Source organism: Canis lupus, chromosome 26 (assembly GCF_003254725.2).
Source record: "Canis lupus dingo isolate Sandy chromosome 26, ASM325472v2, whole genome shotgun sequence".
In the NCBI taxonomy this organism is placed as follows: domain Eukaryota; kingdom Metazoa; phylum Chordata; class Mammalia; order Carnivora; family Canidae; genus Canis; species Canis lupus.
This window is the reverse complement of record NC_064268.1, coordinates 12,918,565-12,942,519: the sequence shown is the minus strand read 5'-3', so window position 1 is coordinate 12,942,519 and position 23,955 is coordinate 12,918,565. Positions and strand designations below refer to the sequence as shown.

Sequence of the window (23,955 nt, the reverse complement as noted above, 5' to 3'; positions counted from 1 at the left end):
TTTGCACTCCCACCAACAGCACCCCAAGGTCCTCTTTTTTCCACATCCTTACCAACTCGTGGTATTTTCTGTTTCTTGATAACAGCCATCCTAACAGGTGTGATGTGATATCTCACTGTGGTTTTGATTTTCATTTCCCTAATGATGAGTGATATGGAGTACCTTTTCATATATCTAATGGTCATCTGTATGTCTTCTTTAGGAAAAAAAATGTCTATTCCAGTCCATTTTGTAATTGGGTTTTTTATTGATTAACTAATTAATTCTTATTTTTGCTACCAAGTTGTAGGAGTTCCTTGTATATTTTGGATATTATCCAATAAGTGGTTGCCAAATATTTTCTCCCATTCTGTAAGTTGTTTTTTCATTTTGTTGGTTATTTCTAAGTGTCCATCCAACCAGGAAGTGTATAATCTCTACATCAGGGGGGCAGTTTTGTTTTATTTTTTCAGGAAATCCCCACAGGAGTCATGAGAGTCAAGGATGAGGGAAATTATGCTAACAGAGTGGTATTAGTCATAGTAGCAACGGTAACAGTGGGAGGCATCATATAGCTGCTAGGAGCACAGGATCTACATACAGCCAGCCTACCTACTTGCATTCAAGTCTCAGTACAGTCTCTTACTAGGTAGATGACCTTGGGCAAATGACTCTCCTCTCCTGTTGCTTCGCTTCCTCATCTTTAAAATGGGGTGGAGTTGCCAATCTCAGATAATTGTCCCAAAGATTAAATGAGACAATACATGCAAAATGTCTAAACTCACATGTACATATAGTAAGCACTCAATAAAGATGAGTTATAGTCATTATTATCATGTACACCTTTCTCACAGATGGTGTGGTGTGGTGATAGTGGAGGTCACCCTAGCTGCTCATTTTTCTTGACCTTGATATGAAAGACTTTTGCATTTCCCCACCACTTGGAATTAGGAATAACCATGGCCAAATGATTTACTTTGGCCACAACATGTAAGTAGAAATGATGTGTCACTTCTCAGTGGAAGTTTTATTTCATATATTATTATTTCTAAGTATGTATGTATATATGTATGTATGTATGTATGTATGTATTTATTTATTTATTTATTTATTTATTTGAGAGAGAGAGTAAGTAGAAGAAGGGAGAGGGACAAGCAGACTCCGAACTGAGCAAGGAGCCCTATATGGGGCTTGATCCCATGACACTGAGATCATGACCTGAGCCAGAATCAAGAGTTGGATGCTTAATCAACTGGGTCACCCAGGAACTCCTAGGTGGAAGTTTAAAGCCAGTACGCAAATTATCACATCTATCGTCCTCTCTGACGTGGTGACCTGCAAGATTCTGGATGTTGGCTACTTTGTCAGTCCAGTACCAGAATGAGAACATAAGGAACAGAGTCCTCAGCTGACCTGTGATAAAAAATATCCTGTGAATGGAAAATAAAGCTTGGCTGTTTTAAGGTCCTGAAACTGGGGCCTGTTTGTTACTGCAGCAAAATCCATCCTATCTTGACTGACAAAATGATGGGCACTAGAAACCAAACCATAGGAACCTTTGTTCTTCAAATAAATATTTCAGAGGTTCATACCTCCATCACATTTTACAATGATCCTATTATATAGGTCCAAATAAAGATGAGGGGGGAAACTTCCTTAGCTTTTGGAAAGAAATTCTACTTAGCTTTGAAATACTCTGAAGTGGATTCTTACAGAAAAAAAAAAAAAAACTGGGCTTGATGGAAAGTGCACAGCTTTCATATATAATGAAAATGGAAGTGGGTATCACAGCATATGTGAAAAGGAAATTTATGAAAACCACAGAATGTTTTAAAAGGTTAAAGGTAAAAGCAAATGGGCTTATTATGTATCAGTTAAATAAACGTGGGCTTCTTGAACCAGAATGGGAGAAGATCTGGTCATCATCCAACTTTTCAGAGATATATTTAAAATATGACATTAGGTGCATGTGGAGGTTTTGCTTCTGTCACCATCCTAAACATAATGTCTAAGAGCAGAGACTTACTTAGAGACCAGACCGAGAAACAAATGTCTCAGAAAATTGAAATCAAACCCAGGATTCCAGGAGGGTTTGTGGATCTTAAAAAACTAGGGATTTAATCCTAATCACGATCTATGAGGTCTTTCTTCCCTCTCAATTTCAGAAATGTACTTAATGCTGCACATATTTACTACAGGCCTTGGAGATGATGTCTTTTGGGCATGAGACACTCCCAATCCTCTTTCTTGACAGAAAGTATTTTGGGGTGTGTGATTAACATAGGAATTAATTTCTAGGCTTTTGTGGCTTGGTTGCTGATGTCATCTGGTAACAGTGGAACAGATTCACAGTCTGCCGGGCACTCATGTAGGCTTGGCTGTGTTTTGCATGCCATGTCAGTGGGAATATGATTTCCTGGAGTACATGTATGCAGAGCCATGGTATTAAGTGACCATAATAGTAAAGAGCCCTGCTTTGGCAAGGGACACTTTGATTAATAAAGGCTTACATAACCTGTCTCTGTAACTAGATTCTTAGGGTAGAAGCCACGCAGTTTTTGTGAGAAGGCAGATCTGAGTTTAAATCCTGTTTTTACCACTTCCTAGCGAGGTGAACTTTAACCTCATGAGTGTCAGCTTCCTCATATGCAAAATGAAGAAGATGATGAAACCAATCTCCTGAGGTTTCTTGTCGGGATTCAAATCCATTAGCTCAGTTTCTGATAAATAATAAGAGGACAATATAACATATATTTACATTCTGTATACACCGTAGGGAGATGCAAAGAGCCTTGCAACACAAGTCCCAGCTTCAAACCCAAGTTTGGTTGCTGATTAGCTTGGAGGGGTCACTCCAGTCTTACCTTGGTGGTCTTTAAAAATGTGCTTTGTGACACCAGTCTTTGGTCTGTCCCTGCTTGGGTTTGTGGTATAAGGTGATCATCTAGGTGATATCCTAAATATTTATCAATCCGTGTAGCATGGGGATGGACCAACTGGAACAGATGTTGGACAGATGCTGGCTCGAGCAAGTAGGATGGCCACTCTGAATATCTGCCCTGGGTGAAGGCATTCTGTAAAACATGAGACATGGCCCAGATGCAAAGGATCCATCCCTATTGTAGTTAATCCATGGGTAAAGTGAAGATGGACATGGTTTCTACAAATAATAGATATCTTGTAATATGGGCACCTCAGAAAGGGCTGAGTCAATCAAGACTCTCAGTCGAAAGCAACAGAATTCTGACTCAGTGGGATAAAGTGAAAAGGAACTTGTAAGCTTAACTTACTGGAAAAAAAAATCAGTTGGTAGATTTGAATTTAGGTGTGGCTGCATCCAAAGGCTCAAATGATAGATTAGAAGCTTAGTTTTATACTATTTACTCTTCATTCCTTCTTCCCTTTGCATGGACTCCAACCTTGGGTAGGTTTTCCCTTCATATTACCCTGACAAGATGGCACCAACACTGCCAGGTTCATATACTATTCTCCTAGCTTGAAGTACACCAGAAAGGGAGCTCCTCTTTTCCCAATAGACCCAAAAAAAAAGACCTAGAATTACTTCCTTTACTGCCTATCAATTGTCACTTGCCCATCTCTGAACCAATCCCTATCTATTGGGATGCATGGCTTTGCTTGGCAGTGTCTGCTTCACATGTGTACTGCAGAGGTGAGAGTCTTTAACCACATGGACTGGGGGGAGAGGTACATTCCCACTGAAGGGACAAGTGGATACCAACCAAGCTAAAGCAACAGCTGTCCATTACCATGGTGTAATGCAAAGGAGTTAGGGAACTACAAGATTGTATTGTCCTTTTCAGTCTTGGCCATTCCCCATTCGTCATGAATCCATGACCCTCAGATTAAAACAAAGACTGTTGTGTCTGAATTCCTTCCTCTAAGAATTCAGCTAGTCTACAAGGCTCTGCTTCCATTCATTAATACATGAGAACATGGATTTGTCATCCCACTTCCTTCTTGACCACAGAGGACAGCCTGGAGAAGATGCTTCAGGGTCGGGCATTGGTGGGATGTGGTGGCTGATGTCATATGGGTTTGACCTGCTCTTTAAGACTGCATTTGCAAAGCTTTGGAATCATAAAGGAAAGGAAAAACCACAACGTGATCATCCAGGCATTTCTTTCTTGCCTCTTATTTTTCCTCAAAGCTGTGGTACTTCGAGGGAAATTTAATCCTTATGTTTCTGTTTAATTTGTAGTATACTTAGGTCATCAAAATGGAGCCTATAAAGAGCCATTTGATGTCCAGGAAGAATTATGAGCTTGTATATAAGCATATTAAAATGTGTGTGTGCTCATGCATGTGTGTGTGAGTGAATGTGTGTATGTACGTTAGCGCTTGAGATTTACCCCTTCAAAGCTCTGTGTTCCATTAGGTATGAACTCATCAGAAAATCAAGTTCAAGCCTCAAAGGTAGATAGAAAGATGTATAGAGAGACTTTACTTCTTTTCTTTTTCAGAACTACATAAAGAATAATAGAAGCATTATGCATGCTTCCTTAGGCCAGACAATCAAAGGTTGGGTGTCACTTCCAATGACAATTTTGGGTAGAGTTTTCTAGATTCATTGTCTGTATTTTCTCACCTCCCACTCTTAACTCTCTCCAGTCCAGCTTACATCCCCACTTTTCCACCCATGCCCATCTCCATACTGTCCTTGAACACCTCCATGACATTGCTAAGTAAAATGGGTATGCCCATCATACTTGACCATCCAATGGATAGTTTTCTTTCTCAGGTGATGTTACCTCTCAGCAGCATATGACATGAACAAATGCACTTCTCTCTTGATACAGCTCCTCATTTGGTTTGAATAATTTCATGATTTCCCACTAAACTCCTGATTTACCTGACCTCTCTGCTCACTGCTCCTCCATCACCCTTGCCTTATCCTCCTCCTCAACACTGCCTTTAGGTATTGGAGGTCCTCTGGCCTCAGTCCCTATATTCTCTCCTGAGGTGACTTCATCCACTCCTGTGGATTCAAAGCCATCTCTGTACTAGTGGTTCCTAAATTTATATCTGTCTCCCAGGCAGCTGCTTTGAGCTCCAGGGAATATAACCAAATGGCTCTACACATGTCCACATGGGTATCTCAAAGGCACAAGAGCCATAGCACATTTAGGATTGAAGTCATCACCTTCGATCCTGATCCTCTCAGTCTGTTTGTTCTTGGTGTTCTTGCCTTCGTGGAAGACACATTTTAGAATCTTATTCTTTTGTCTGTCTTTCATCGCCACCTTAGTCCTAGTTACCACCATTTACCACCAGCACCATTACCACCATTTCATGTCCAGGGTGTCCCATTCTCATGCTTTCTCTGCAGGCATGGCTGTCTTTTAAAGCACTAATGATGGGGGCACATGGGTGGCTCAGTGGTTGGTTGAGCCTTCAGCTCAGGGCATGGTCCTGGAGTGCCAGGATTGAGTAGCACATCAGGCTCCTCTCAAGGACCCTACTTCTCCCTCTGCCTATGTCTTGGCCTCTCTCTCTCTGTGTCTCTCATGAACAAATGAATAAAATCTTAAAAAAAAAATAAAGCACTAATGACATCTTGACATGCCGCCTCTCATGGAAGAGCTGTCAATGGTTTCCCATTGTGCTTAGGACAAAAATGAAGATCTTTCACAGTGTTTACCCTGTCCCCTTTGCATCCTGGGCTGCAGCCATTCTGGGTTCTTTTCCTTAAAATTGCCATCCTCTTCCTACAATGGGCATTTTGCACGTGCTGTTCCATCTGTCTAGAATCCTCCTCCCCCGCCCCTCGCCATGTACCTAGGTAACTCCTAGTCATCATTCTGACCTTATTGTAAGGGTCACCACTCTGGGGAAATGTCCCTTGACCTTATGTCCTAGGGCAGATGACTCTGTTTTCTGTATCCATAAAATTGTGCTCCTTTCCCTTTGAACATTTATCTTGGCTTACAATTATATTTTAATATATATGTATGAAATATGTTATCTCATATAGGACACTTGTATTTGAGGTATTAGATCATATCTTGATTTAATATTACATATAGAGAACATATTTTCATATATAACATATATATGTTAATATTTCTCATTAGACTTCGAGAACAGAAATCATGCTTGTCTTAATAGTCACTATATTTTCAGTATAGCACATTTTGGGACATATAATAGGTATTTCAAATTAGTTGAGGTTCATCAGTCTGGTGGCTTTGAAAATGCACCACTCAGATCTCCTGCTATGGGACATATTGGCTGATGGCCCCAGTTGCCTTCCCTCTGAATCCATCACCACATTTGCATAGAGATCATGCTTCCCCTGGACTGTCTCAGCCAGTAACAGCCCTTTCAAGGGAAAATGATGAAGGTCTATTCCTGTGGAATGTGTGACTCCTCTAATAGGAGGTTTGAGGACTTGTCATTGGCCTGGCCAAAATATATTGGAAATGAGCTGCAGTCCAAGACTCTTCTTATCTCATTCTGCTCCCTTTGTTCTCTCTTTGTTTCCATGGGTGCGAGACCTGCATCATGGTCTGAAGAATCACTGATTTTTCCTGCTCCCTCTCCTTCCTTTTTCAGGCATTTCCCTAGTAAATCTCTTGCAGGTCTACTCTTATTATAGTGTCTACATTTTTGGAGGACCCAAATGAACACAGTTCATACCAAGAGTGATCCAAGAAAGCAGACCGTAAGATGAGGATTTGGGGTTGGCCCTCTCACAGCCTAGAAGACAAAGAGGACTCCCTCTCAAGAGGGATGTGAGTCACCGATAGTCCTTGATGCAAGGTGGCAGTCCAATTGCTGAAGATTTCACATGTGGTGACCAATATACCAGTGGAGGAGACATCATTGGAGATTTGAAAGATATGGAGGGGCAATGCTTTCTACAACAGTGGAGTTGGGTGGTTACTGAGTTACACTGATGCTCTGAAAAGGAATAATGAGAATCTGACTGTCAGTAACAAACAGTTGAAGGCTAAGTGTGAGAGTCAAGGAGTCCTTTTGGTACCTTACAAGGAGGACTGTATTTCCTGCAGTGTTTGAGAAAACCTAACCAGATATCAGACTAAGATTCTGGTAGAGTAGCAGAGCCCCAGAAAGGTTTCAGTGCTCAGCTGTGGCAAATCTTTTCCAATAATACCAGGGTCACCACTGGGAAGATCTAGGTTTCTGACATATGGGAGAGAGACATCTAGATGGATGTCCCTGAATATTTAGGCTCTCTAGACTTTGAATCCCCAGAGCTTGAAGAGTTGGCTGGCCCCTTTCTAGGAAGTGCCTGAAATTCCTCCAGGCTGGAAGATGCAGACATCTTGCCCTTGCATGATGTCTGCCACTGTCTCCTTCCCTAAACTTCTTCAAAATGGAGATGAAGCTGGGACCCTTATTTCACCTGCTCAGCTACTATGGGCAGGTCTCGGGGCTCAGAGGCCTGGGGGAATAGATGTCCCATCCCCACCCGAGCAGTGTTACTCACCTACCTCCTCTCCTGAATGACAGGTCAATAGTGAGGGTTCAGACCCAGCATAGCCTGGGGAGAATAATGGAGGAAGAACTCAAGCTTGGTTATGGGTGAGTAGGTGAGAAAACAAAGAACTGGAAAGATTAGGTGATGTGTCAAAATCATCAAAATGTGTGTTAGAGTTGACTTTTACTTAACTATAATATAAATCACAAAGACGGCTCTTCCTTTTACCTGGTTAGTTGCAGTGCTAAAGAGTAACTCAGAGTATATAATCCCAGCTGTCCTGGTCATCACTGTCATGATTACCAAGTCATGTTTGGCACTAGAATGCTAACTTACCTATTGAAAGAGCAGTCTGTATCAAGCCCTGTGATAAGCATTAGAACTGGCTTCATGCTTACTGCTTACAACAGCCCTGTGGGTTGTATGTGAATACTCTCTCCAGCTTCAGAAATGGAAATTGGGAATTAGAGACAAAGCATTTGCCCAACCCCACCGTGTTGACAGGCAGCAGAACGAAGATGAAACTGAAAGTCTGCCACTGGGGGTTGGAATTCTTGCCCGTGATGCTACTTCTATGAACAGACTGGAATTCTAATAAGCCCACAATATTTCAGATACTCTGTTTTTAAATTAAACCTAGCAGGAGAAAAATGACCGAATCCTTTTCCCACTCCACAAATACAAACATAGCCAAGTACCTGTCAAACATTGGAAGTGTAGCCCTAACAGCCTCCCCAGCCCTCTGGTTTGACGGGATGGGCCTACCAATACTCCCATTGTTTTAGTTGGAGAAACTGAGTCTCAGGCCCCTTGAGGAGCCTGTGGGTGTTGTTGGGGCCATCACTCAGGCCTGAGGCGTCTCTGTCAGGGTTTTATTGAGCAGAGCTGCCTGCCGCCATATGCATTTAAATAATGAACAAGGATCAATACCTGTCTCTGTTCTTGTCCACATTCCCTTGATGATGGCTCAAGAACAGGAGGCCAGATTCACCACGAAACTTCAGCCTGCAGTGGAAGCTCATTATAGCCTTGCTGAAGCTAAATTTTCCTCATTGAGAACCACGAGAGACATTAAAAGGGATGATAGGAGAGGTCAGAGGGAATTCACCGGGATCTAAATCTTGAATGCCAGTGAGCTAATGCGGCTAGTTTCCATAAACAGACATCCATCCATCAACAAATGTTTATTCAATAGTCAACATCAACCCAGCTATGAGGCAGGATAGCCCAGTAGTTAAAGCGTGCTCTGGATCCAGGCAGATCTGAGGTCAAATTCCATTTCTGCCATTTACTAGCTGTGGGAATTTGGGCAGGTCCTTTTGCTTTCATCTTTTCTCGTCTCTCTTCGTTCTTCACAAATTTATGTAGGTATAGCCCAGAAAAAGTAGTGTTTATAGTGCATAATGTTCAGTGATTACATTATATATATGTAATATATATATCACATTCGTGTGTATAACCACTATTCAGATCAGGAGATAGCACCCCATAATATTCCCTCATGCTGCTTCCAGACCTATTCTCCCACCAAGAGGCAATCATTACCCTGACTTCCATCTTCCATTGGTTAGTCTTTGAAATTCTCGTACACAGCGCTACACAGAATAGACTCTTCTAGATGTGGTTCATTTTACTCAGTACAATATCTGTGAGTTTCATCTGTGTTGCTGTGCGTGTGTAGCAATAGTTTATCTCCTATTTCGACAGGGTATTCCATTGTATGAATATAGCACCACGTACTCATTCATTCTTCTGTTGATATGTGTTTGTAAATAAACATGTTAGGAACATTTCTGTGCTTTTCTTGTGACATGTGCTGTCACTTCTCCTGGGGACATAGCGAGGAGTGGAGTGGATAGGCCATTTTGCTTCTGTGTTTGGAGCTTCAGTTTCCTTATTTAATCTTCTTAGATTAAATGAGGTACGTGGCCTAACGTATATTAATCACTCCGTAATTGTAAGAATTATTCTCATTACGGGTTTTCATGCGACAAGCTTGGAGTATCCTCTTTTGACCTAACTGCTTCTCAGAAACAGTGAGAATTCTTTGATCCAGGACCCAGAGTGACTGTGAGGTTGGTTTGAGCAGCCAGGTGTTTGTGTGGGTTCTGCATGGAAAGTTGAGGTATGGCTTCACTTCCCTCACTTCCCACCTGCCCAAGGCCACAGTGGGTTCCTCCCACCCATTCTCACTAAGGGAGCACTTCTTCACCATTGACTTTATTTCATCAGATCACAGAGAGAGCCAATGCTTTGCTACCTCCCTTCAGCCAGCTAGGGCAACAGACCATGGTCTCCAAAGATGAGTTCTTTTTGTAGCTTTGTTTTCTTTTTTGAAATCGCTGCCCTAAAACAATACGTAGATTAGCCAAGTAAGATTCTAAAAGAATCAAGACACTGATGCCAAAGGAATTTGGAGTGTCCTCTTGGCCTCAACAGCTAAGAACAGGGCACGTGAGAGTCCCTGGGACCTTCCCTCCCCGCCGGGCCATGGCCATGCCCTTGAGTCTACATGAGCAGAAACTCGGGCAGACCTAAACGGATTGTGGTTGGAGTCAGAAGACAGCCTCGGAGATGTAATAAATCAAGGACGATTGTAAAGGTGCTTTGTGTTCTAGGATGTTGAAACATCTCTCTCTGCCTAATGGAACCTTCCCCAAGGCGCTATTAACTGTAGGCATAGGTTAACATGAAGAACCACTCTCTGCCCCATCCCCTTTTTCTTCTGCAAATAATGGAATAATATTTCATCTCCAAAAATAGCCTGTTGGGCTTGGAACATGTTCCTTTTCCCTCCCAGGGCTCCACGGGATTATTGGATTATGAAGCAAAGGGTTTTTTCAGGCTTGTTGGCATGGCTACCTGGTGTCAGAGGACAGAATGCCAATGTTAGCTGAAGTGCATGGACTCTCTCAGCTTTAATAGTATCAGACACCAAAGTTCCAGGCACTGTGCTGGGTGTGTTTGTGGTCTCAACTTATCCTTCCAATGACCTTATTATAAAACAAAGTCTCCCTTTCCCCTTTTCACTTTGACATAAAGAAGCAAGTGGGTCATCACCCTAGACCATGCAGTAGGAAGAAGGTAGGTGAGAATTCCACAGGCCATGCCTTCCATAGGGAAAATATGTCATTGGCAAATGGTGGTTACCATGGCTGAAGTTTAAATTTGGGATTCCTGAGATTTCCCACTGATATCTACTTACTTTCCTAAAAAGAACTATATGGTGCCCCTTCCATCTAAGCCAATGTCTGACAAAATCGAAGCTTGGTAGCTGTGGCCAAACTAACCTTCACCCAGCACTCCGCAAAATAAAATGGTGCTTCCCCCAGCCTGCTTTGTGTGTTCCTTCCCAGATGAAGAATTGACCTCTTCTCCTGATTTCCCACTTGATGGTAGAGATCTATTGCTTTGACCATCCTGCCTTCTGGACAGCCCTTCTCTGCTCCGTGCAGGAGCAGGAAATACGACAGCTTTTAGTACCAAAAAGGTATTTACACACTGTTGTAGTAATATTGTATCTATTTATAAAATGGACTTCTCCAAAAGCAAATTAAAATAGGTTCCTCAGGTGACCCAAAATGAAAACCACTATTTCCATGTTTCGTTAAATCAAACTACAGAATGCAATTAAAAATATTTTACATTAAAATCTTGGCTTTGTATGTCTTTTAGAAGGTTAATACCTGGGGATGGAAATTACTAGTGATTTCTGGTTTTGTTTTTATTTCTCAAACCATTAGACCATGCAATACATATAAAAATAGAATTATAAACACATTTATGTCCAGAAGTCACTCTATTCCACAGTATATTAGAACACATTGACATTTTCCATATCATATTCTTTTATCTTAAATTTTACAGTATATTAAGCTCATAAAAGACTTCAAAGACTCCTTCCCTATTCGGCCTGGCTATTTAGGGCATCTCTATCCCCTTGGATGTGGTGGATTGATTCAGGGCAAACATGTGAGTCCTCTGCTGAGATTGGGGGAATTCTGGGATGCAGTGGGTTTCCCTTCTTTAGAAATTATGAGCTTCTCTAGGAATAATCTAAGCCTGGTGTTGTTAAGAGCCATCTTTTGTTTTATGTCAATTAGACCCAGAAGAAATGTGAAAGTAATGGAGGAGGAAAGAAGGTACGAGAGATGGAGACAGAGAGACAGAGATAGAAAAAGACAGAGAGGAATCTAAGGAAATATTCTAATAGAACTTTGGGTTCAGCTAGGCCTAAAGCTTCTCTCTTGGTTATCTGGGGCACCCACGGAGATGTGCCGCTCAAGTCTCTCCTCTGTGAGTATCAAGTTGGAAGCCTCAAACGTGTGCAACTTGGGTTCCTTTGTCCTTCAGAAGTATCTACTCCTTCAGAGTAGATCTCCTGACTGTCTGACCCTGTCTTGGCTTCTGTTTTCTGTAGGAACAGGGAAAAACACACCAACCAGTACATTCCATTTTTGCTTAAGCTCATTTGAATTGGCTCTCTGTCATTTGCAACCCAAGGAATCCTATTACAGAAGTGGGATTGAGTATGTAAAGCTGCTTGGGAAGCCATAGGTCCTGCAGAGCTATTGGTTACACTTACTATTATTCTCGAGATTGTCTACGAGAGTTATATGACAAGAAGTTAAGAGTAACTCCTCTACAGGGGGCCTTGTGCCTCCCTAGGAAAGTCTAGAGGGTGGAAAAGCCATGGAGGGTAGTGAGATGGTGGATGGGGCTCAACACACAGTTCAGTATTTCCTGGGACCATCTAGACGGTTGATGTTTAAATCCAAGTCTCTCATCCTGTGTCCATCCTGGAGTTGAAATCCGAGTTTTTTGGCAATTGGTGCTTGGATAGCTCTCAGGCACTGGTGGTGCTTGGAGAGCTCTCAGCCACTGGGAATTCTACTGGTCTAAAGGGGCAGCATATCATTCTTCCCCAGCCCTCTATTTTTCCCCTATGTAATGTTCCTCAGCTTAAGGAATGCCCTACAGTGAATCCAGTAGTTTAGGACAAAAATCTGGGAATCATTCTTGGTTCCTTCCTCTCCTCCCTCCCTCCCCATTTCATCAATCGCAATTTCCCCTTTATGAAAAGACTCATTACCTTCTTTCCTGCCCCCTAAGTATGGCACAGAGCGCATTAGCCTCTGCCTGCCCCGTGGAAGTTACTCCCAAACATTAACTGTTCATTTCCATTCCCATTACCCCCAAATCTGGCATCATATAGACTTTCATAAGTCAATAATCAGCTTTTAAAAAATTACTAAGAGATTGTTTGTTTTAATGAAATTCAGAAGGTGGCTTATCCCCCCATGTTCTCTCAGGAAGAGACCCCCCTTCCTCTCTTACCCAGAACAAAAGGAACAACGCTTGGAGAGAAATCAACTTCACATGCCCGAGCACTGCTTCGTCAACCTTGGAAGGTCACAAGCAATGTAATTCTAAAACTCACCAGGAGACTGGCATTGGGTCACCAACTGAGTCTTTTGCCAAATTAAGTAGGATTTTATTTTATCTTATTTTATTTATTAAAAAGATTTAATTTGTTTATTCACGAGAGACAGAGAGAGGCAGAGACACAGGCAGAGGGAGAAGGAGGCTCCCTGCAGGGAGCCCGAGGTGGGACTTGATCCCAGGACCCGGAGATCACACCCTGAGCCAAAGGCAGATGGTCAACCACTGAGCCACCCAGGTGCCCCTTAAGTAGGATTTTCAACACCGCTGTCTGCAAGAGCTAGCTGTCTGCAAGCTGTAAATGTGCACCTTGGTCAAAATGGTGACTGTAAAGTTTCAGTCCTGAGGTCGAGTTGCTTTGGTAGAAAGATCCGTCCAGACTTTCAGTCCTCTTCTACCCCCATCACAGTCCAGCTTGGTGCCGCACGGGTCGCTTAACCTCTTATGCCCTCTGTCCTTTCCCTTTTGCATCCTCCTTCCTGGCGGCTGTATTTCCCTCCCTTTCTCTGATTTTGGCATCAGAAAGGTTTCCTCCTACCCTCTCCTCTGATTGTCCAGGAAATAGAAGCCTGTCGTCCAGAGGCCAAGGATCAGTGGACCCGGGGCACCTGAACTGCCTGACATCCTTTTGCTGGCAGAAGAAGGAGAGGAGAGGCTGGCAAGCACTGGCCACTCAGGGCCCGTGCAAAAGAGGCAATCTTTTCAAAACAGTAGGTATAGAAAAAACAGGATCTTTAGAATAAAGGACAATCCTGGGTATTGACTCCATTCTCCTCTGTGAACAGCTAGTGACATTTCCTTTCCTTTTCAGTTTGTCATCAGCTGGTGCAAGCCTAGGGGTCCTCTAGTTAGCTTCCTCCAGGTGATTTTTGCCTCTCTTTCCAGGCACCCCAAACCCCCAGAGAACAAAACCCTTCCAAAGCCACTGAATGACTTTCCTCTTTGTGGGAGGCAGGGAGGCAAGTGGCTCAGACTCGGTCTGTCTCCCCTTCTTGTTCCATCACTCCTCTGTACTGGAGCTCCGGGGGAGCCCTTGGTCATAGGAGGATCCCCACCATGTGTATAGGAACCGTGTAGGGAAACGAGAAGTCCACTTCTCTGAGGGGTTTCCTGACCCAAAGACAGAACACAGATCTCAAAGATATGACAAGAAACGGGACTGAATCACTTGAATCTGTTTGGACTTGTCAGCTCACCGGAGTTACACTGTGACTTCAGTCCTCCACTGCCCCCCCAAACCGCTTCTGCCACCTTTTTCCTGGGACAGCCAATCATGCCCTAATGCACAGCATCTTTTTACATTTTTTAATTTATTTTTTTACAATAAAAATGACATCTTCATTTTAAGCTCCCTGGACTTCTTCTTTTCTCTGGAAGGAACTACTACCCTGCTGACTCTGAGATGGTGAGCTGCCACCTTGCATCTAGTAAAAGTGTTCGGTGTGTGTGTGGAGAGGATAAGGCTCTGCAGTGACCTGGGGTTTCATAACTTGATAATATACTTCTTGAGATCTTAATGGTGGTGGCCACTGTACATGGATGATTGTAGTTCACCCCTATGACAAACATGAAGGCAGGCAGCATTAGCCATATGTTACAGGTAAGGACACTGAGGATCACAGAGGTTCAGGTTCGTTCCCAGGGGCACTCAGCTGATAAGTGGTAGAGCCAGGTCCAAACCCGTGGTCCAAGACCCATGTGCTTCCTGCAGACATCACGATGTGATTGCCCTTCCGAGCAATGTCTGTTACCTCTTCTTGTCTAACTTACATCTGGTTGGACTAAGACTCGGGCCCAGATGACGTAAAGGAAGCTGTGCAGTGGAGGAGCGGGGAAACTTCCTACTTCGGTGGGAGGTTACATATGGGGTCACGCTTTGAGTTTCATCCCCATGACATTTGCTTATGGATCCAACCATCCTTCTTCTCAACTAAACTCTTCCTCATCTCCAGAATTTAGAGTTTGTTCAGATAAGGCCTTCAGGGCTGCTGGTGGTGATGGTGGTGGCAGTATCGGTTGTACCCACATTCTCCCCATTTCACAGATGAGAAAACTGAGGCACACGGGGTTTGCCCAGGTGGTGAGGGCAAGATGCAGGATTTGTATTTGAGATGCAGGGAAGATGCTGAATCTGTGTGCTTCAGCAAGGATTGGAGTGATGAGAAGGCTGTAGAGAGAGCATTGGCGGTATCGGGGGTGCCGCTGGTGGGGGATTTTCCCTGCTTCCAAAGGTTGCCCTTGACCACGTGTCTGGGGGCGGGTGGCGATTCTGGGGCCAATGCCATCACCCCAGCAGGGATGTTTATAGACGGGGATGTCTCCTCCCCTCCCAGGAGGGTGTGCTCCTTACACCCTTTGGGCTCCAAGAACCCAGTTCCAAACGTATCAGCAACTTCAAAAAGAAAAACAAAAACAACTCAAGCTCAGTCTCTTAGGAAACAACAACAAGAAAAAAAGGCAACAAGAAACCTCTCCCATCCATCTGTAACCAAATATATTTTGTGCTTGGTTTCCTTGGGCGGCCTTCTCTTAACAGCTTCTAATTCACAGAGACACAAAACATAAAACAATTTAAGGCATTGGCACACTCAACTCGGCAAGGCGGTTTATTCCCAGGGGAGCGTTTTTGGCAGGGGCCTTCCGACGTCGGCTTAGCTGGAGGCTGGGAGGCTCACGGGACGAAGGAAGGAAGGTGTTTTGCTTGTGCTGTTCCCTGAGTGCCAAGCTGAGAGGTATTTGAGCTAAGTGGCTGACCTGATCATTATCCAGTGGGTAATTACAGCCAGTTGTGGAGGAAGGGCCGTGCAGAGCCCTAAACGGCCTCCACGCCAGCTGGGAAGAGCCTCACCCGGGAATGGATTTATGGCTGGCGGTGCAGAGTGGGACGTGGGCTTCGGCTTGGGCGTCGGGGAGGGCAGCAGCTTCTCCCTCCTTCTCTGCCTCTCTCTCTCTCTCCCTTTAATCTCGACTTCAGAAGGGAAGGAGTCGGTCATTAATTCATTTGGATTTGGAATCTGGGCTTTTTCATGTGAGAGAGGCAGGAACCACGAGGATTTTGTCTCAAGTATACGGTGTTCAGTTAATATTTACTGAGTGAAACGAGTGCATCCATAAACGAGTGTTAATATACTAGAAGCTAATATTTACTGAACGCTTCCGGTGTGCCAAAGCCCCATTATAAATCCTTTGCTTGTACTGTGCAATGGATTCCCATTATTACCCAGGTTTTACAGATAAGGAAACCGAGGCAGAGAGGTGGGTGATTTACCTAAGGTCACACAGCTGGAGGGTCCGAGTGGGTTTTCAGGCCTACGAAGCCAACCACACGCTGTATTCTGGAGGGAGGGATGGATGGATGGATGGATGGATGGATGGAAGCCCTACATCGGAATAATAGGTGACTTTGGGAGAAATTCAAGTCCATTCCACCTGTTTTCAGTGGACAAGGGAAGCTTCTAAAGAAGCCTAGGTTTAAGCAGCGAGTTTGTGGCAAAACCAGGTTTTCTGACATATCTGCCAAAGTGCCTGCAACCTCTCCCTTGTGCCTTCAAAAAGGCTCTAAGCCTTAGACGACTGAATTTTCACCAGGCTTGGGTACCCAGAGGGAAGCAGACACACAGACCTGACCCCAAGGAGGGTGGCCAAGCATCCCCGTTGGCCCAGGACTGAGAAGTTTCCCAGAGCATGCTTAAACTGGGAGGAGGGCACGTGGGCACCTGGGCCGAGTTGGCCCCCGCCGCATTTGTGTTACGAAAACTCTGACAAATATGTAACACCTATCGGAGCCCGTGTAATGTAAAGCCTTTCAGGAATGCCACCCAATGCAGGGGGCGGGGGCTGGGCTCTGGCGTCAGACAGACGTGGTGTGGGATCTTACCTGCTCCACTGCCTTAGCAGCAAGTTGCCTTGGGCACGTTACTGACCTCTCTGAACCTCAGTGTCATCTTCTATAAAGTAGGGATGACGCTTAACTCTACTTCGGGGGGTTGTGGTGAGGTTGGAATGGGACAGTGAGATATAAGGTAAGCCACTCTGCAAGTGTGCTCTATACTGTCGAAGGTACCCTAAGGACACACAGAATTGGGCCCCTAACGGGCTCTCACCACGTAATTCTAGCTACAGGTCACGGCAGGCTCTAAAGCAACGCTCAGCTGGCTGCCAGCTCACTTCCCTACCAGGCATGCTTTTCTGTGTCCCTCCCCAGGCTTGCAGACTCAAAGGCACACAGGGCCAGGCATGAACTGAACCCGCTATGCCCGGATTCTCCCCCTGTGGGGTTAGCACAACAACCCCATGGAGGAGTGATTGATGATTCTTATCCCCAGTTTTCAGATAAATAAACTGAGACCCAGGAAGGTAGAGAGAGACCTGCCCAAGGTCACTCACATAATAAGTGGGAGAGGCAAGATCTGAACCCGGGCAGCAGTCTGTCTCTGGGCCCTTGAGCACGAGACTGCTCGCCGTTTCCTGACTGCCTTGAATCCCATTAAACTCATTCCTTCTTATTTTGCATTTCAGTTTTTCCCCTCTGTTTTCCAGTTTTTACAATTTTATTTTACAGTTCCTGAAACAACACCGGGTGAATGTCCTTCGGGCTAAACCAGGGTTTCTCAGCCTTGGCACCCTGGACATTTTGGGGTGGGCGAGGCTTTGTTGTGGTGGCTTGTACGGAGGCCCGGTGCTGTGCACTGAGGATGGTGAGCAGCATCCCTGGCTCCCACCCACTAGGTGCCAATAGCACCCTCTCCCCATGAGCCGTGACTACCCAATTTATCTCCAGACCTCACCAAGGGTCCCTTGGGTGGGAGGAGCAAAATTGCTCCCAATTGAGAACCATTGATCTACACCTTCGTATTTTGAAGTGATCATCTCCTGGGTCCCAGTGTGTGTGCTATTTTTTTTTTTTTTAAGATTCTTGATACATAAGGCCAAACTGTCTTCCCCAAAGATGTGCCAGTTTATAAGACTGCCTGCCGTGCACAAGAATGCTGTTCCTGACGTGTGTACCAATGACCAGTACTACCCAATGCGTTCTTAGGGAATCCCTGAGAAGTACTTACAGGTTTCTGGGTCTGCAAGAATGGAGAAGTGCTAGTAGATGACCCAGAGCCACCACTCCAAGTAGGGGAATCTGAGGCCAGAAGGGGCAGTGCCTTGCCGCAGGTCACACAGGGGATGAGCCATCCAGCTGGGGTCCTTGAGCGTTGGTGAAGAGCACCTGGTACCCGTAAGCTGGCACCCTGGACAATGGCCTCAATCATTCCAAATTAGAATGCTTCCTTGAGGCAAATGTTATTTCCAGGATTTTCCTCCCAGGTGGTGTGCGATTCCATAAAAAATTTTTTTTTTATTGTGCTGGCTGTGGATAAAGGCAGTGCTTTGGTGGTGAGGCAGGGAGTGATGTATTCTGGGGAGTTGAGGAGCCGGTAAAAGTTTATGGGCTTGCAGCCTGCCACGGACCGGGTTTATTGTCCTTTGTAAATTCTCTGCCATTTTTCCCCCTTTGAAGTCAGGAGCAATGGAGTCCGTGGCCTAATTGATACAGGATGGGAAGAGGCTGGGGATGCTCACAAGAGATAGGGCTGGCATGTTCCTGCAACTGCCCGCTGTTCGGTTCATGAGCTCCTCAGAGGGGATGATCTGTGGATCCAGCTCCACTTAGAATAAGCCCAAGTGCCTCCGGAGGACCTTCATGCCCCGGCCTGCACTAGCTCTTGGGCTTCGTCTCCCACCTCTCCTCTTGGGCTCAACATGCTGCAGCCATGAAGGCCACCTCTCCTTGCCTTGCCTATATCTGTTGCCACAGGGCCTTTGCATCTGCTGTTTCCCTCTGCCTGGGACTCCCTTTCTCAAGTTCTTTTCACAGCTAACTCCTTTGATTTTGTAAGGCTTCTGCTCATCTACCACCAACTCCTTGCTTTAAGGAGAGTCTCCCCTGCTCCAGTCACAATTTATCATATGGAGTTAATCTGTCTCCTTTTTTATACTCATTATGTGAAATGTCCTTATGTGTTTACTTGTGCATGACCTGGTCTCTCTACTGAGGACGGGGACCTTGCCTGTCTGGTTTGCAGACTTACTTCTGGTAGCTGGAACAATGAGCATAGAAAAAATACTCATTCGGGAGGGAGCACCTCCTGTAAGACTGGGAGAGACATGATCAAAGCAGGGAAATAACATATGGGCACATACAATACCCACAAGGAAGCAAATACAGGTGGTGTTGGATGCGAGACATGCTATGACCATTCTGAGGAGGGCCCTGGGGGCCCTGAAACATTTTCCTGTAGGAGGTGGTGTTTGAACTGGACCTTCAAGAATGCAGAGAGTTTACATGAATGGGAAGGAGTGGGTGAAGCATTTCACTCAGTGGGAAAGGCTAAGGTTTGCTCTGGAGATGGACACACAACCGTCTGGTCAAGGAGACAGTAGCAGCAGATGACATGCAACATTATGTGTATGTGTTTGTGTGTTGGATGGATTTTGGGACTTGAGTCTCACGTGAGGATTTGCATGGTGCATGACATGGGGCTTAAGGGCATGAGATATCTGGACTTAGATGCAGCTGAGGTTTAAATCTGAGTCCTTGGCCAAGTTACTTAGCCTTTCTGGGGCTCAACTTTCCTCATCTTGAAAATGGGGCTCCATCATATACAATACCGCATAGAGGTTCTATAAGGATTCAATGAGTAGTACACATAAAATGCTTAGGAATGGGATGAATAGGGCCAAAAAATGTTAGTGATCATAGTTAACGTCAATAATATCACCTAAATTAATAGGGCATTTTAACTACCACTACTGTAAATACAGGTCTATTGGCTTCTCATTTCACAGATGGGAAAACTGAGGGCAAAAGTCACCGGTGGCTTGCTCAATGTCCCAAATTTGTTCAACGGCAGGGATCTGAACCTCTCTGCCCCCCCCTTCTCCCTGTCTCCATCTGGACTCTTGTGCCCACAGCTCCAGATCTTGCCTCTCATGGAGTTCTGTCCATAGTCATGGGATGGCCATCCCCAGGCAACATTTGACCACTTCACCTTGCTCAGACACTCCTCAGGTTGGAAGGTGACCTGTGACTTTTTTTTATCTCTCTCGGCAATGCCCCAATCTCCTCCCCATTCTTTTAGGAGATTTTGGTAGTGACTTTGCATTCCTTTTGTGCTACTTTGTGGCCCAGCACTGGGCCCTTCCCATCCCTTGTAGGATGCAGATGCTGCTTGTCACTCCCCATGACCTGGATCCATTAGACCTTCCCAGCTCATCTCTTGCCACGCCCAAGATGCGACCCTCCACACACCTCACCCCTTCTCACCTCTGCGCCTTTGCTCACGCTCTGCTCAGGGACTAGTAACCCCTCCCTGCTCTTTGCCTGGCCACTAGCACTCTTGAAGACTCAGCCCCATGCAGGGCAGGGCTTACTTCTCTCCTCAGGCTTCCTCAGCACAGGGCTCACGCACTCCACTCATATCATGGACCCAAGAGTCTTTCTCTGAGCCCCGGGCGGAGACCAGACCTTATTTGTCTATTTTGGAATCCTCTATACTTAGCCTTGTATCTGTTACAGAGTAGGAACTCAGGTAGTTTGTAAACAAGTGAATGAATGAACGAACACGTGAATAAATTGAGAATAATATCCCCAAACCCATTCAAAGACCATGAGCTTGGAAAAAACATCAAGATCTGTGCCTAGCTCTGGGTTTGCTGAGCCTCAGCAGCACATGGCACATTCACTCAAGGTGGACCTGGCTTCCAGGAGAGGCTAATAACAAAAGGACTCCCAAGATAACCCAGAACAAGGAGGTCCTCCAAAGGCTCCTTTTTTCTCTCTTGTGCTCATAGGAGGTGCCTCATCAATGTCTGTTGAGTGAGTTACTAAATGTAGGCATGGATGAGGGCAGCCATACATTAGAACTGTGGGCTCCCCGAGTCAAGAGACTGGTTTGTGGTCCATCTAGCGTGCCCAGCTTCAGGAAAGTGCTCGGTATGCAGGGGGCCCTTGGATTCCGGGAGTCAGGGAAACTTCCATCGGCCCCTGCACCGATCAACCCACACCCGTAGCCCGAGCATCATAGAGAACACAACTGCCCTTCATACTCCACAGTCGGGGTTTTCTCTGCCTTTGCAAAGTTCTTTTCACTCCTGTGGTCTGAAGCCAGTTCCTTAACATTGTGTAAACATGGTTTGGTGCGGTTTGAAAATGTATTTTAAAAATGTCACTAATTACCCCATGGCCTGTAACCACTCTTTCAGGGCCGTAATTGGCCTGTCATGTAAATACCTAATTAGGGGTCTTGGAAAATGGGGCGGATGGGAGGACCTGGCCTCCCAAGGCCCCCTGGCTGCTTCTCCCTCTCTGGGCCCCGAGGGAGACACCGGGGTCCCCTGCGTCAGTGGCCGGAGGAGGAGGGACACACTCGGGCTGCAGCAGGGGCCAGTGCTCTGTGGCCCCCTGGCCGGGGCTGGGGCCTGCTCGCATCCGCACGCAGGGAATTCTCAAGCTACCAAGCTTAATGGGAACCAACTGCCCCAACCCCTCCTCCACCCTCCATGCCCAGGGAATGTGCTCATTTCAACTCAAATGACTCACAGATGTGTCTCTGGCTCCCCACTTTCCTTTTCTCCCCAAATAGCCGGGCTTGCAGTGGATCTGCCCTTACCGTAAGAACATCTACGTCTGAGTCAGGGCAGACCAGGGGAGGCTGGCAAACTCACAGGTGAACCCATTTCAAGGATTCAACACAACGTGCCCCACACACCACACGTTCTTCCTTCTTGACGCCTCAAAGGACAAGGGATGATGTTTTGTTTGCTCTGGATAAAAACGGCTTTTCATCCCAGACAAGATTTTGGGCACCAACTTTTATCTGCCTCCTTGGAGATTTCTTTTTTATGACTTCCCATCTGTGTGCAAAGGGCAGAAGTATATCGATTGCATCTGGTCAGACAGTAGCCATTATTTCAGAGATGTGGCAGGAAAATGAGCAATGTCCACGTCCCTTGAGCTTGTTCGGCTTCAAAGCTTTTCCCCGTAACCAGACCCCTGGCTGGATGGTGGGGTGATCTTCAGGAGCTTGGGGGTTGCCTAGGCCTGTGAAGGGCCGGGCGCCGCGGATCCCAGCTGTGCTGATGTGAGCAACAGATGCTTTGCATCGTCTCTTCGAGGTCATTCTCTGTGCACTTGAGATGATTTGCTGTTCCTTGTCCTTGTCTGTTCTTTGGGAGGCCAGAGCAGGGGCCTGGGTGACAGCAAGAAGTGGTCAGGTCCCAGATTAGAAGATGCTCCTTGGTTGTAAGGTGAGGGGGTGGGTACCAGTTACCAAGTGTCTACCAGGTGCCCATATAATGTGGAGGTTTATGGGGCGGGAAGGCGAGCAAGCATTAAATGACAGACCTGCCTCTACTGAGCTTCGCGAGCTTGGTCCAGCCTTTTATCCTTCCCAGCCACAGTGTTCTTATCGAGAAAATGGGTATGGTAATGGACTAGCAAGGGATTTGGTAGAAGGATGGAATGAGACCAGCGTCTAGCTCCAAGCGGAGCCCTCCACGAGTGGTCCTGATGACTTACTGGTCTGTCTTCTCATCTGTAAAATGGGGAAACAGCATCTACTTCATTGGATTGAGGGAAGTTTAAATAATTTATGTGTGTAAAGCACTTAGCACAGTGCCTGACAAACTCTTAGGGGTCAATATTTCATCATTACTTTGGCAACTCATGGTTTACTATTACCTTCTTCTCACTTAAATATTTTCTCCATTAGCAGGCTTGGAAATTGTTGCACAGGGGAATTAAGTGACTTGCTCAAGGTGATGCAGCCAGGAAGCAGCAGAGCTGGAACTGGACTCCAGGTACACGTGATTCTGAGTCAGAGGCCCTGTCCTCCCGCTTGTGTTCACTCAGGAGGGGCTGAGGCTGTGTGGGCAAGCCATGGTCACAAGGAACTTTCCTGGGCCTCAGTCGCAAGAAAAGAGGCAAATGCCTAAGGAAAGAGCACAATTCCTGGAAATATTAAGCGTGTGAAGATTTTGTGTGGCCAGGAGCGTGATGTATATATACAAGGGCAGGGAGGAAGGAGACATGTGGGAAAAGGACATGTATTTTTGTTTATTGCACTGAAAAGAAGCCAAAATGATGAATTCATGCTTCTGATATTTTCATTTCTTTTGGTGGACATTTCTTTTGCTTCCATGACGATAAAACAATTTATGAAGGTAAGTGACGTGTCAACGCTTTTCATCATAGTGCCAATAAAGAACACCTAGTGGATTATCTTTCCTTGGATGTCTTTAAAAGAAGCTTTTCTCATGGTGGGGCAATACTAGTTGTTCAGTAAATGATGACTCGATTGAGTGTGATATTTTATAATCATCAAATTAGCACATAATGTTAACAAAAATTTGGAAATTGAGAAAAATAAAAGAGTTCTTTAGAAATGACTCACTCACAGTTCTCATTCCCAAACATAACTCTTAACATTTTAGTGTGTTTTCATTTGAGTGTTTTTCTTTAATAGTTTAAAAAAAAAAAAGCCCACATGACTTTAATGATACTATAAAGGTAATATTGCCTCCTGCCTTTTCCTGCGGTATGTTTAACATGGCCCTTTCTGTATCATTGTGTAGGTTTTTCTGAACCAATGTGTAGGAACTCATCGAAGGTGGGATGCACCAAAGTTGATAATTTCTCCAGGCCTGATACTTTCCCCAACAACGTGGCAATGAATGTCTTTTTTTTGCATGTTTTTTCCTTTCTTCCCTTCCCCTCTTTTTTTTTTTCCTTAATGCTTGGAATTCTCTTTGGATGAATTCTTAGAAGAAAAACACCAAGCTCAAGCTGTGAACATTTAAAGCTTGAATAGGTATTGCCAATTTCCCCCCCGGGGAGATTCCATGTGCCATCCTGAAGTCCCTCTCATTTTTCAGTTTCATAACCATGGGGACAGCATAGAGACAGCATATAGTCATCTGTCACTCGTTGAGCAACATCCATTGACCGCTCACTTCGTGCAAGGTCTTGCTGGTGTTTCTCAAGGCTTCACCCTTGGGTCTTCCCAGCTCTGAGTCAGAAGTCA

General features: G+C 45.2%; 1 long non-coding RNA gene across 1 annotated transcript in view; it reads left to right on the top strand.

Annotated features, from left to right (window-relative positions):
- LOC118352427 (uncharacterized) overlaps nt 1–23,219 on the top strand; it is a 64,983-nt gene extending 41,764 nt beyond the window's left edge. The window contains exon 5 of the long non-coding RNA XR_004809557.2: nt 22,645–23,219. This is a non-coding gene — a long non-coding RNA (uncharacterized LOC118352427). The remainder of the gene's footprint in view (nt 1–22,644) is intronic.
- Nucleotides 23,220–23,955: the final 736 nt, after the last annotated feature.